At 37.6% G+C, this 14,985-nt stretch overlaps 1 protein-coding gene and 1 pseudogene across 3 annotated transcripts in view; one reads left to right on the plus strand and one right to left on the minus strand.

Annotated features, from left to right (window-relative positions):
- Fgf13 (fibroblast growth factor 13) overlaps positions 1 to 14,985 on the minus strand; it is a 609,985-nt gene that overhangs the window by 151,788 nt on the left and 443,212 nt on the right. The window lies entirely within an intron of this gene.
- On the plus strand, positions 4,924 to 5,014 carry LOC132650199 (U6 spliceosomal RNA; annotated as a pseudogene).

Here is a 14,985-nt window from a genome sequence, read left to right on the forward strand (position 1 = left end):
CTCCCACTTAACAAGCTACTCAACATGGACAAGTGACAGACTCTCCTTATGCCTCAGTGTCCTCCAGAAAAAAAAAAAAAGAGGATGATAGTACTATTTACCTGGTAGGCTTTTGTGTGGCTTAAATGAAATCATGTCCCAAGATGAATTGAGTGCAACATGTGGAAAATAGTAGTAGTAGTAAAAGTAATAGTAATAGTAATTCAAGCTCAATAAACTTATTTGGATATGTCACCCACTGTGACCACTAGGGTCTTTGGGGCTGAGGTTCCAAATGAGGAATTCTTAAAGAAGGCCCCAGCCCTGGAACCTTTAAATAGCAGAACTCTTGAGTAGGCTGAGTCCTACAAACACAATGCTTCCAGCATATGGAGGGCAGTATGGTGCCTGGAAACAGGGAGAACACTGTTAGTCCTACAGCTGGAACACTCCAAATAACCTTTTCTTTGTTCTACATAAAAAATTCTTGTTGGTTATTCATTTGGCTTATGCTAAGCATTTAAAAAGTCTTTTCTGCCATTGGAGAGGCCTGGCTCAGGGCCCAGGATAAGAGGGTAGCAGCTTAGACAACATGCTAGCTCTAAGTTTGGATCAGTGAACTCTTTGCAGCTCTTCCTTATAAAAATATGGGTAATTAACCCTCACAAACCCTGGTTGAATAAAATCAAGTTCACTTATTCCATCTGAAAGTAAACTTGGTGATGAGCATCTCCCAAATTACACATGCAAACATTTAAAAATAATAGGGCAGTTAACTAGAAAGAATCTGCTTCTGGCAGGGGTTGTTAAATTGCAGCCCTGAAACCAGGTCCACTGACTTCTGCCTTGGAAGAGCAGCAAAAATTATTTTCATTTATTTACTCACTTAAAAGGCCTGTTCTTTGATCACCTCCCCCTGAGGGGAGAGCAGCCCTATCAGGCCACAGAAGATGACAATGCAGCCATTCCTGATGGGATCTGATAGACTAAGATCAGAAGGAAGGAGAGGAGGACCTCCCCTATCAGTGGACTTGGGAGGGGCAATCGAGAAGAAGGGGGAGAGAGGGGAGGGCTGGGAGGGGAGGAGGGAGGGGCTTATGGGGGGGATACAAAGTGAATAAAGTTTAATTAATAAAAAATAAAAAATTAAAAAAAGATAAAAAAAAGTCTATGGTGTGTGTGTGTGTGCATGTGTTTGTCAGTGTGTATGACCATAAGGACATATATGGAGGTTAGAGGTTAACATCACAATAATTTCCTTCAATTACTTTTCCAGATTATATATTTTTCTTAATAAAGTCTCCCTGAGCTTGCCATTGTAGCTAGACCAGCTGTCTGGTGAGGCCTTGATATTCATCTGCCTCTGCAGTACAGGGGCTAGAGACATGTGCTGTTGCAATTGGCTTTTCTGTGGTTGCCGAGGTGTTGAACTTTGGTCTTCATGCTGGCACAGGAAGTACGTCACATAGCAAGCTAATTTTTACATTTTTAAGTGGCTGCCAACAGCTCAAAGATATCTCACGGTATATGGAAATCAGATGAAATTCAAAATTCAGAGCCCCTAAGTACAGTTTTATCAAAACACAGCCATATCCACTTGTTTTTGTATAGTCTATTGCTGCTTTCTAACTATAGGAATAAACTTGATAGCTAGAATTGAAACTACAAAGTGTAAAATATGTATTATCTAGATCTTCGCAGAAACAGTTTATCAGTCCCTATTAAAGTGTTCTTTTATCAAATGCAATTATCAAATAAGCCAACATTCTAAGACTTCTGTAGATTCCAACTGTAATATCTATGTACCTATTTATCTTGTGTGTATGTATGTATAATATCTCTCTCTATATATGTATCATGCATCTCATATGTCTATATTTGTACCCTTTAGGGTATTTGAAAGGCAACAAAGATGCATATTTACTATTTAGTTGAGACTTGAGGTGGGGAGTCCTAGCTACACTCGTTTCCACTGTGGAACAGCATTAGCTACCATGATGGACTGTACCAATTCAAACTGAAAGCCAAAATAAACCCTTCCTTAAGTTTATTGTTGTTGTTTATTTGGTTTCAATGACATGAGAAGTAACTAGCTCTAGTATCTCCTAGAGCCCAGAGGCTGAGAACTTCAGTATGGCCACTTCCCTGCATACAAAACACCTTTGAGAGCACAGGGAAGCTTCTGAATAGCAGTTCCATGTTCTCTGATGACACAGTTTCAGTGCAAGCTTGTTTCCCTTTGCTGTTGCTAGTCACACTGCTATTACAAGCAAGATAATGCAGCCCATATTTACCGTATTTAAATACTTTTTTTGAAATTGCACATAATTTATAAAGTCTACAAAGGCATCGCTGAGATGGTTGTTTTTTTTTTTACACTGGAGCAAATTAAGGTGTCTATTTTCTCCAGCAGGTGTGTGAATACTGTAAATCCAGTTAATGCTAATGTTGCAACTGTGAACACAAAAAAGCTAAGTGAATGAGGGAAGCTGTTTCTATTCTAATCTCCTCACAGCCTCCCATAGATTCAGTAAGCCTGCAACAGTGGCTCTTTCTCTTATTCTTCAAATGAACAAAACAATAATCTCAGTTTTTTTTCTTCCAAGATGTAAGTACTACATAAGCCCATGTCAGCATTCAATGATGCTTCGCAAAACTTAACGAGTTACAAAGCCCATTGTGAACTTGTTAAAATTCAAAATTTCTCTCAGGCAGTCTGGAATGAGGCCTGAGATCCTTCATTTCATGTTCTTTGTCCATGGATCATGCTATGAGAATCAAGGCCGTAAATTATACTTCAGTCTTTCACTAGTATGATCAGTTAGAATTGATGTGATTAATGATCATTTGAGGGGCCTGAAAATTTCTTCAAAACAGTCTTTAGGGAGCTGGGAGCTGAACTTCAAGCCATCACTCTAAAATTCTGGGTGCTACAGCTAAGAATTCTTCAAAGAAACAACTACTGAGTAAGCTTCAGAATATTTCAGACTTGATGTTCAATGATGAAAAGGAGAAGCTGTGGTCAAAACAAACGTGGCATTGCATTCTGACCTAGTTATTTCTTAGCCATAGGAACTATAATGGCGAATTCAGGCATTCTGAAATACCAGTTTCCACATCAGTTAAAGGCAAGTGACAATAATTGCTTAAGGTCAGTCGTCCAGTATATTGGAGGCAGAAGAATAAGGATGAAGAGTTTAAGAGCAGCCTCAGGTACATAACATGTTTAAGGCCAGCCTGGACTATATGAGACAGCAACAACAAACCCTGAGATCACTAATGATTCCAGTACTCATAGTGTCCCTTGCAAGATCCTTATCATGGCACATCTGCTAAAGATCTTTTACTTGCTTATTGCTAATCACACTTTCTTAGAGGCAAGGGGCCTGTCCATCTGTGTATTCTCAAACAAACAAACAAACAAACATGGTGCTTAGCTTAGTAGTGACTTTGAAAATGAGTATTAATGTTTGTGTGAGTCTAGGCCAATATTCTAGGTCCTTTATGGAAATTATAAGAAATGATCTGCTGTGAACTGCTCACACAGTGTGGGCACAGTGTGGGAATGAACAAATTGGCAAGAACGAAGTCTATGCATTTAAAATGTGAGCATTGAGAAGCTAGGAGTGCCCCTTTCCTTAAATATGAGGCTGGAGAAGCAAACTGTGAAGACACCTGACCTTTGAAACCTTTGGAACTAACAGGCCTTTTGGCTTGACACCTCTGTGTCTGCAATCCTGGAAATAACTAGGACCGAGGCTTGAGTACAAGATTTTAAGTCACTAATTGGTCCCTTTTGCTGAACTTTGGACTCTGAATTAAGTAAGTATAAAGTGGAGTAAACAAAAGCACACTTTATGCAAATAAATATAGTTAGCATGTTTCCTTTCTTTTATTAATTTGTTCTATAAGTTGGTTGTACTCCTCTGATAGCCCACTCACCAAAATTATCTCGAAGGTAGCAGTGAACAGTAGGCAAGATTCCCACTCTCCATATGCAAGTTAAAATTGGTCTTATTGATGTCTCTTGTCTATGGGATCTGGATATTATTTGTAAATCACATTAAGGATTGTCATATAAAATAGAAGATGCCCAACTAATTTGATTTTTAGATGAACTATGGGTCTTAAAAATTCTCTGCTCTATTCAAATTTAGGATAAAATATGGTAAAAATTATTTCATGGTTATATATCTGAAATTCAAATTTAACTGAGTATCCTTGATTTTTGTTTGCTAAATCTGGAAGTCCTACATGTGATGCTTTTGGTATGAACAGTTAAACTAGGATAGACTGTCCTACTGTCCTTCCAGGTAAAAGGCACATTTGGGTCAGGAAATATCAGAGTCAATTGAGAATACTCTATTCCATCTCTGATTGCAGAATGATATGAATTAGAGGGACACAATGATGGCTTTTAAAGAAAAACTAGAATAGCTCTTTCTTATTTTTAAAAGATAATTTTATGTGGATGACTTTTGCCTGAATGTATGAGTGTGTCTCATAGGAATGCAGTGCAGGTGGAAAGCAGAAGTGGGTGTCAGATCCCCTGGAATTGGAGTTACAGATGGTTGTGAACCACCATTGTGCTGGGACACAAACCTCTGCAAGATGCTTTTAAGGGCTGAGCAATTCCTCCAGCTTTCAGAAAGCTGCCTCCCCCCACCACCGCCCCAAAGGAGGGGTTGAATATAACTCTGAAAGATTTAAATTAGAACAGTAAGTTTGTGTTACAATTCTGTGGAGGCTGTGGTAACACATGAATTTAATCATAAATGTGAAAAATAGAGAATACTGTTTATGCTGTTGACTGGTTAGGTTTCTCTGTGCGTACTTCTAGACAGCATGGACATTTTATGTATTCTTTAAAAGAAAGTGTTTCCTATACTACCTTGAGGAAGATAGAAATATCAGAGTGAGGGGCTTTTATAAAAACAAGAATTGGTGCTTGCTCCTGCAGAATATATGCTAAAATTGGAATGATACAGAGATTAGCATGGCCCCTGTGCAAATTCCTAATGTGTTCGACACTTTTAAAATAAAAGCAAGAATTGATGTGATAACATAAAAAAAATAACAAACTGTAGAAATGACTATTGCTAATATGATCATGCTATTGTCATTTTTACATCTGGAGCAATTTACCTAACAGAAGTCTCTTTATTTCAGGTACAAAAGAAAAAAGAAAGCATCTGTTATGAAAGAACTTCACTGTCAAGTCTGTATTTGTGGTGTCAGATTTTGCCACCCCCAATTCCAGCTGATGTTTTAGTCAAACAGAAGTTTGGTGTTCTTTACTTTCATTCCTTACTTTCCATATCAGGCCCCTAACATTATTCTTGCCTTCATTTTTCTTCTTTGTTCCCTTTTCCGAACCTCTTTCCCCCTTTGTCATACTTCTTTTTATTTTCATTTTTCTCTTAACCTTAATTTCCTTTCTTTCCACCTCTATTTTATAGCTTAGGCTGACTTCAAATGTGGAATCCTCCTGGATCAGCTTCCTTAATGAAGGCTCATGCACTTTTCAACCATGTGAGTTAACTATTATGAACTAACATTGGAGGCCATCAAGGTGACTCAGCCACTCAGTTCTAAGATCCTGACTTAAATCTCCTGGTCCCATGTAATTCAGAAGGAGAAATGACTCTAAGGTTGTGCTTGTATGTCTACATGTATTCCCTGACATATGTGCTTTATGCAAGGCACATATGCAATAATACTACAATGAAATAAACTAAAAATCCTTTAAATAACACTGAGTAGACTTTGCTAAGCTCATTTGTATATAAGTTGGGCTATAAATTAAAATAGAATTTTTATTTCACTTAATATTCAAAAGCAGATTCCAATTACTACATTGTGAGTCAGAGACTTTATGTCTCACACAAAGTGATTAACTATGATGATAGCCAGGCTACATGTTGTCTCTGAACTATTTAATTGATCAATATTTTAAACCGTTTAAAATGCATAAACTACTTCAGCTTCACATAGATCTTATGCTAAGCTGGTGTGATAACTTCAATTATTAGTTCCTGAGTGAATCTAGAAACACATTATTCATTAAGGTTTTCTGGGAGAACTAAATAGAAAAGAATCAATCCATAGTGTGCTCTGTTTATAGCAAAAAGAATAGTATTCCTGCATCACCACCTGGGATAACTGTTTTGTTGTTTTAATTTCAAGTTGATGATTCTTCTATATTTTCATAAAAAAAAAACAAAAACAAAAACAAAACAAAACAAAACAAAACAAAAAAAAAACACCTCACAATTTTCTGGAAAAATAATGAAACAGATGAGTTGACACACAAAACAGGCAAATGATAGTTGTCACAGGAAATTAAAAGTAGGACCCAGACACTAGGATGCAATTCATCTCACATAGAGTCATGAAATCACTAACTTCATCCAGTGTGTAGTGTGCCTGAAATGTGTCTTGATGTATGGTAGTGCTTTTCCCACTCAGCCACATGCAGACCTTGTAGAGAAACCCTTCTATCACTTGGCCCTTAAAAGCCAGCGAAGCAAATGCAGACTTCACTGTAGGTGAAATTGGTATGTTTCTCACAGTTTAGATAAGGGCATATTCTAAAATATTAAACGCCAATAAGAGTCCCACAGCCCAAGATCTTTGAAATACTGAAGCTGAGTTGGGACTCAGTTGATAAACACTAACCATATCTCACAAGGCTATGGATGTACAACTAAATTTAAAAAATATTATTACTATTATTATTATTTACAATTTATTCACTTTGGATCCCAGTTGTAGTCCCCTCCCTCATCTTCTCCCAGTCCCACCCTCCTTCCCCCTTCCTCCCCTATCCTTCTAACTTAGTCCAGTGATAGGGGAGGCCCTCCTCTCCTTCTATCTGATCTTAGCCTATCAGTTCCCATCAGGACTGCCTGTATCCTTTTCCTCCGTGGGCTGGCTAGCTTGCCCCACCAGAAAGACATGATCAAAGAGCTGGCAAGTAAGATACTCTCTCTTTTTCCCCTTACTAGGGAACCCACATGAAGACTAAGCTGTCTATAGGCTACATCTGAGCAGGGGGTCGGGGTCTAGGTTCTCTCTATGCATGATCTTTGGTAGATCAGTCTCTGCAGTCCCCCCTGGGCCCAGCTATTTTTGGCTTTGTTGGTCTTTTTGTGTGGCTCCTGTCACCTCCTGGTCTTACTATCTCCCCCTTCTTCCATAAGATTCCCTGCATTCTGCCCAACGTTTGGCATGTGTCTCAGCATCTGCTTTGGGTAGAGTCTTTCTGAGGCCCTCTGTGGTAGGCTTGTTCCCTGTCTTCTCCTGCTTCCAATGTCTATACCGTTTGGTCTACTGAATGAGGATTAAGCATGTTCTCTAGGGTCCTCCTCATTGTTTAGATTCTTTAGGAGTACAGATTTTATTATGTTTATCCTAACATATTTAATATCCACTTATAAGTGAATATATATACCATGTGTGTCTTTCTTCTTCTGGGTTACGTCACTCAGGATATGATATTTTCTAGTTCCTTTTGACATCATTCTGGCACTTTTTCAGAAAATTAGGAATATGCTACCTCAAAATCCAGCTATACCACCCCTGGACATATATCCAAAAGATTCTCAACCATACAATAGGGATATTTGCTCAACTATGTTTATAGCAGTTTTATTAGTGATAGCCAGAATCTGGAAACAACCTAGATGTCCTTCAACCAAGGAATGGATACAGAAATTATGGTACATTTATACAATGGAATACTACTCAGCATTTAAAAACAAGGATTTAAAAATTGCAGGCAAAATTAAATTTTAACTGCCTAATTTTATAGCAGTTAACTTTTATGTTCTGAGTTTTTTGCTCTGAAGACTTTGTAAATGGCACAATAATTAAATCCGATTAAGCAATTTATTAAAAAAAATAGGAAAGGTGATATCAAGGAAAGGTGATATCACAGTTTGAGGACACATAGCACTTAGCAATGACCAAATATCCACATTGCACTGAAAGCACTCCATGCCATTAATTTTGTTTTGGTGACTCTATATAGCTTCTACAGATTCTTCAAGGACCTACAAGCCTTACATTCACAAGCATGTACACTAACTACTTGGTATTATCCAGGTCTTGCCTTCCTTTTACACACTGCTGACATGCAAGTTCCATATATTCTAGAAACATCAGTTGCAGAATGTTTTATGCTCTCATTTTGCCACAGAGCTGACATGCAAACCCCTTACATTCCAAATATAACAGTCTCAGTATCTTCTGTCCTTTCATTTTCACTTGCCATTTTCAAATCACTGCCTTGGTCCTGACTTCTAAGAGAAGAGAATCTAGTGGAGAGAATGAGGTAAGGTTGTTCCTACATATTCCACACAGTAACTGAGAAAAATAGCAACTTAATAAGTTGAATGTTGAAAAGACAGAATAAAGCTTGTGGTTTAATTTACACTACAAAGGTCAAGTCAAATCCTTTCTTTGTAGTGACAGAGATGATTATGATGGCAGGTAATAATGACGATGCAAAGCCTGCATAGTATTGATTATGTATGAGGAGCTTTTCTAAGTTTTCTGTACATATTACTTCATTCAGTCTTCACTTGACAACAGCAATCTATGATTCCAATTGAAAGATGAGGTAAATGAGGCATAAAAAGTTAGAGCTCTTGGTTCAAAGTCATGTAGTTGGCAATTGAAAAAATTCACACTCAAACATAACAGTTTGGTGCCAAACTACTTGCTCTTAGCCATCAAACCAAACTTTTAATGCCTTCCTAGAGCTCCCACGAGTACCTCCACAACAAGTGGTGTACTCCAGGAACTCAGCAGCACTGAGCAGAACAGAACATTTGCTATGTATCCACATCTAAACTGAAAGGCATTGTAATAAGCTGGAGACCTAAGTCAGAATAGGTCTCTGGAGGGATGTAAAGGTCTCTCAAGCAGAGACTCCTAGTAGCAGAGGCAACAGAGACTGAAGAGGACACCCTCTAACTAGAAAACACTCCTAGGGGAGGGAGGAGAACACCAACCCACTCACAAAAACTTTAATCCAAAATTTGCCCTGTCTACTAGACCTGCGGGGACAAAGATAGAGCAGACAGAGCAGAGATACCTGGCCCAACCTGAGACCCACGCCATGGGAGAGAGCCAGCTCCCAATACTATTATTGATACTCTGATATGCTTGCCTAGCAAAGCTGTCCTCTGAGAGGCCCTACCCAGTAACTAATGGAAACAGATGCTGAGACCCAGAGCCAAACACTGGGCAAAACATATTGAGTCCAGTGGAAAAGTGATGGGGGGGAGGAGCAGATAAAAGAACCTAGACATAATAAGAGCTCCAAAACCCAATGGAGTCAACAATCAGGATCCAGATTGGCCAGTGGAGTCTGAAGCACCAACCAAGAAACCTGCATGGACTGGGTCTTCTACATATAAGTAGCTGATGGGCAGCTCAGGCTTTGTTTGGGTTCACTAGTAAGGGTAATGGTGGGTATTTCTGATGTGGACTCTGTTACCTGCTTACAAGGCCACAGGAGAGGAAGAGAAACTCAGTCCTCATGTGAATAGATGAGCTTGGGTGTGTGGGTAGGGGGTCTCCCCTATTCTGAAGAATAGGGAAGGGGAAATGGTGGGGGGAGAAGCCAGGACTGGGAGGAGGGGATGGAGAGAACTATGACCTGGATGTAAAGTGAACAAACAAATAAATAAATAGATTTTTAAGGAAAAGAAAATAAACATTGAAATTCTTGAAGTTGGGACCTTTTGTTATTTGTCTCATCAGCTACACAAGGAATTAGCAGAACTGTTTGTGTGGTGCTGGGGATCAAATATGGGTCTTTGGACTTGCTTACCAGTCTATGACTCTCCCACACATTCTCCCTTTATTTTTTGATGCTATATATCACAGTGTAGCTCCAGTGTGCAATAAAGTTGCTGTGGAGCTCAGATTTATTTGAACTCATTGTCATTCTGCTTCATCCTTTTGAGTATTATGGCTAACCACAGCCGTCATGTACGGCTACAGAGTTATATTTTTAACTAAAGTGAAATGAAATATACATATATTGTTATAATTTAAATTTAATCATTTTCATTTAATCAATTTAATAGAAAATAGACGATTCCTACTAGCTCTGGCGTTCATTACATTCTTTATGATCTTTAAATGATATGCTAATTTTCAGTAAATTACTCAAAATAGGAACTAAAAAATTCCACCCGACATACTCAGTAAAGCTTACAAGGCCCAAACAAGAAGCTAGGCTCTCTTTGACATCTTCAATACTTTATTCTTCATTTTTCAAATCAACAACTAGAAAAGAATCAAATATATTATAAAGGTGACTTTTACTTTAACTGAATTGTCACCCGAATAGTATCCTACCTTTAATTCTTTAATCCCATAAGCGAGTATCAGGAATTCCTTCCAGATTGAGTCCTGATCATGCACAGAAAACATCCAGTTGGCAAAGAAAGCACCCAGTTACTACTAGTGTTTTATTTTGATTTTGGCTCCTGAATTGCAACATCATTCCACAAGATGGCACTCGTAATTCTTCATATTTATGTCTCCGTCATGATAAAAGTATCAATTGCTCTTTCTTTTAGTTTTCTGATTTATTATTTATTACAATTTATTCACTTTACATCCTGGTTATAGCCTCCTACCTCACCTTCTCACAATCTCACCCACCCTCCCTCTTTTCCCCCTATGCCCCTCCCCTAGTTCACTGATAGGGGAGGACCTCTTCCCCTTCTATCTGACCTTAGCCTATCAGAACTCATCGCAACAGACTGCATCCTCTTCTTCTGTGGCCTGACAAGGCTGCCACCCACCCCAAGGAGGAGATGATCAAAGAGCTGGTCACTGAGTCCATATTAGAGACAGCCCCTACTCTTCTTACTAGTGGACTCACTTGGAGAATGAGCTGCCTATGTCTACATCTGAGCAGATGGTCTAGGTCCTCTCCATGCATGGTCCTCAGTTGGTGCTTCAGTCTCTGTAGGCTCTCATGGACCCAGCTTTTTTTTTCGCTCTGTCGGTCTCCTTGTGGAGCTCCTGTCTCCTCCAGGTCTTTCTATCTCCCCCTTCTTCCACAAGATTCCCTGCACTCTGCTCAAAAATTTGGCTTTGAGTCTCAGCATCTGATTCGATACCCTGCTGGGTAGTCTTTCTGAGGCCCTCTGTGGGCTCCTGTCCTGTCCGTGTCTTCTCTTGCTTCCAATGTCTACACTTTTTACCTTTCTGAATAATGGTTAATACGTTCTTTTCTACAGTCCTACTTACTTGTTGTTTAGCTTTTTTGGACTGTAGATTTTAGTATGTTTATCTTATATAACATGGCTAATATCCACTTATAGTTGATTATATACCATGTGTGTCTTTCTGCTTCTGGGTTACCTCACTCAGGATGATCTTTTCTATTTCCAATTTCATGGTTTACTTGTTTTTGTTTTTTTTAAATGCTGAGTAGTATTCCCTTTTGTAAATGTGCCACAATTTCTGTATCCATTCCTCAATTAAGGAACATCTAGATTGTTTCCAGGTTCTGGCTATTTGAAATAAAATTGCCATGAATATAGTGAAGATATCAGAAAACTGAAACTTCTTCCATGTTCTGGATCGGTGGATTAACATAGTGAAATGGCCATTTTACCAAAAGCAACTACAGATTCACTGCAATTCCCATTAAATGCCATCACAATTCTTTACAGATCTCGAAAGAACAATTCTCAATTTTATATGGAAAAACAACAACAATAACAGCAGAACAGATTTGCTAAAACAAACCTGCACAATAAAAGATCTTCTGGAGGTATCTCTATCCCTGATCTCAAGTTGTATTATAGAGCAACAGTAATAAAAACGGCATGGTACTGGCACAGAAACAGACTGGTGGGTCAATGGAATAGAATAGAAGACCCAGAAATACACCCACACACCTACAGACACTTGATTTTTGACAAAGCCAAAACTGTACAATGGAAAAAGACAGCATCTTTAACAAATGATGTTGATCTAACTGGATATCTACATGTATTAAAATGCAAATAGATACATATTTACCACCCTGCATAAAACTAAGGTCCAAGTGAATCAAAGACCTTAACATAAAACCAGACACACTACATCTGTTAGGATAAAAATTAGGGAGGAGCCTTGAACTCATTGGCACAGAAGACAACTTCCTGAACAGAATAACAATAGCACAGGCTCTAAGATCAACAATCAATAAATGGGACATTATGAAACTGAAAAGCATCTATGCTCTTTCTAACAGCTGCCAGAAAAACTTGAATCATAAATCCTATTTCAGAACTCATGTTTCTGAGTAATCATATTAAATATGTCAGGAGCTTGAAAATATTTCATTTTCCCTCAGATTTCTGAATATCGCTTAGGGTAATCTATATGTTAGAGCACGGATGCATGCTATGCTATCAGTGAGTTAGAATATTTCTTTACTACTATGGGTCCCTATACTAGAAAAGCACTCAAAATTAAGTTAAAAAAAAGTTGAAACCTGCCCATAACTCTCCAAGCAAACAGAGCTCCAGTCACATGTATAGTAGGCTGGTGCAGATTAGATCTTGGACATATCACCTTATGCTCTCCAGGGATGCTTTAGTTGAATTTTTGAGATCCCTGTATACCCAGTTAGCCATACCCACCATTTCTAACAACACTGGTCCCATTTGTTTATGCCAACCATCACTTTAGACCATATATAATAAAAGTAAAGGGGTAAGCTGAATTCAGCAACCATCCTGAGGAGGAAAAGAATAACCATGAAATTTATAGTAACATTTTTAATAAATGTTACACACCATTAAGTTTGCTAAGCAGTTTGAAAACTTGATTTTCATCGAACATTATGAAGAAGGTAGTTAGCCAACACAAATGGATTTCATGTTCTTCTGTGAGCTTTTTGTTTTGTTTTAATATTTTTTTTTTGTTTTTTGGTGTTGGTTGGTTGCTCTAATCTTTTTGTTTTTGTTTGAGAGAGAACAAAATATTGGCGAGGGAGTTGAGAGGATCTGGGGGAAATTGGGAGGAAGAAAGTAATAAGATCAAACTATCTTATATGAAAAACATTTTTAAGTAGAAAACAATTTACAAAAGATGACTCCTATGAGATATTTTTATGTACATAAAAGATAACTATTAGTAGTCTCAAATATTAAATAATTCCAATTAATCACCATAGCAATGTTTTGAAGCTATATATAGCTTTAAACAAGGGTTTGTCAAAGTTTTCTCTGCTGGTAAATAATCCTAGGGCTCATCCATATGGGTATAACACTCTAGGGTCTATAATCTAATACAATAACTCTATTTAATGAATAAAAAATAAATTAGGGACATGAGACAAGAAAGTTCTATAAATGTCTGTTACTAAGCCTAAAAATCTCTCTGAGTTGACATCTTTTCTCCTCCCTGCCCTGTACTTATATTTTCCTCTCTGTCATGAGTTATCTTCTTTTAGCTCTGCTTAAGACCTCATTCATCTGTCTCTTCACTTTTAGCTTTTTTGTCCTTTGTATTAAAAAAAAAACATATTCAGGACAGCGATGAGGAAATTTGCAGTTTGTAGACATTCAGCAATTTCCTTTACTGCCTGCTACTAACAGAAATAAAACACCAGAGATGTGGCTGGAGAAAAAGAATGAGTAGTTTAAAAAAATGACATCAGTGAATAACAGTAAATAGTAATAGTGGAAAGAGACCACCAGAAATGTTGAAATAGTAAATTTTATATTAAAGATTGTACCAAATAATAGACAGTAAAATGATGGGTAGAATAAGAAAATCTTCTGCTCCAATGGAGTTGGAGTAAAGGATAACAGGATAGATATATTCTGAAGCTAATGGCCAACCAAGATTACTAAACAGAGAATTTATATATTAAACTTAATGAAAAAAGAAAGGCCTTTCTAGATCAGCACAAACTACAACAATTTATGACCACTAACTCAGCATTATAGACAACACTTGAAGTAATCCTACATATAGATAAGATATAGAGTCACAAAAAAGGATGGTCGGGAAAGTATTCATAAAATAAGTAGATTAACAAACAAAAACTTGGAAATAACCAAACAAATGAGTAAATAAGAAAATTTCAACATTAAAAATGGGAAAGTGCTTGAGACATCCAAGCAAAATTCTGAAAATCTGCAATATCTTCCTGTCAATAATCCTAAGTGCAAACAGTCTCTAGTGTCTGCTTAAGTGCTGCAGACTGGCAGGATGCTCTAAAAATAAGATCCAACTTTTTTTTGGGGGGGGTTGTTTGTTTTTGTTTTGAAAGAAACACATTCATTGTTATAGTACTCATAGTAAACACGACACATAATCACCTTAGCTGTATGTCAGCATACAAATTGATAAGTAAAATGAGGTACTCCTGACAGAGCATTCTGCCACAATGAAGACTGAAATTATATCACATGCAGGAAAATAGAAATAACAGGGAATCACCATGATAAAGTAAATAAACCAGACACTGAAAAAGAAGTGATGCATGTTTCCTTTCAAATGTGGAATCTATGCTAAAACAAAAAATATGATAAAAGACATGTGTCTATCTGGGAAGTTGATAGGGAATAGAATCAGGAATAAAGGACAGGGCAGAGAATAGAACTAACCTGTATAATATAAATATATGAAAAGGTAACAATGAAAAACTGTATTTTGTACAAGTATTATATACCAGACCTCCTGTGCAGATAAAAAGGTATAAATGCATTTCTACTCACACATTTGCACAAAATACAACCACAAAACATGGAAGTAAGTCAAGAGGCAATTCTAAGAGCTGCGTACAGCTGCTGATTAAAAAGGACTAGAGAAAAGGCATGATATCTTACTATGTTTTGTTTCCAGCAACTTAAGGATTCATCCGTTCCTGATCCCTCGCTGAACAACTGGGAAGCTAATTTCTTCTTGTGGGGTATGACAAACACCTTGACAATATCAGGTGCTCTTGACACTAACAACAAATTAAGGGAAGAC

This window comes from Meriones unguiculatus, chromosome X (genome assembly GCF_030254825.1).
Source record: "Meriones unguiculatus strain TT.TT164.6M chromosome X, Bangor_MerUng_6.1, whole genome shotgun sequence".
Taxonomy (NCBI): Eukaryota; Metazoa; Chordata; class Mammalia; order Rodentia; family Muridae; genus Meriones; species Meriones unguiculatus.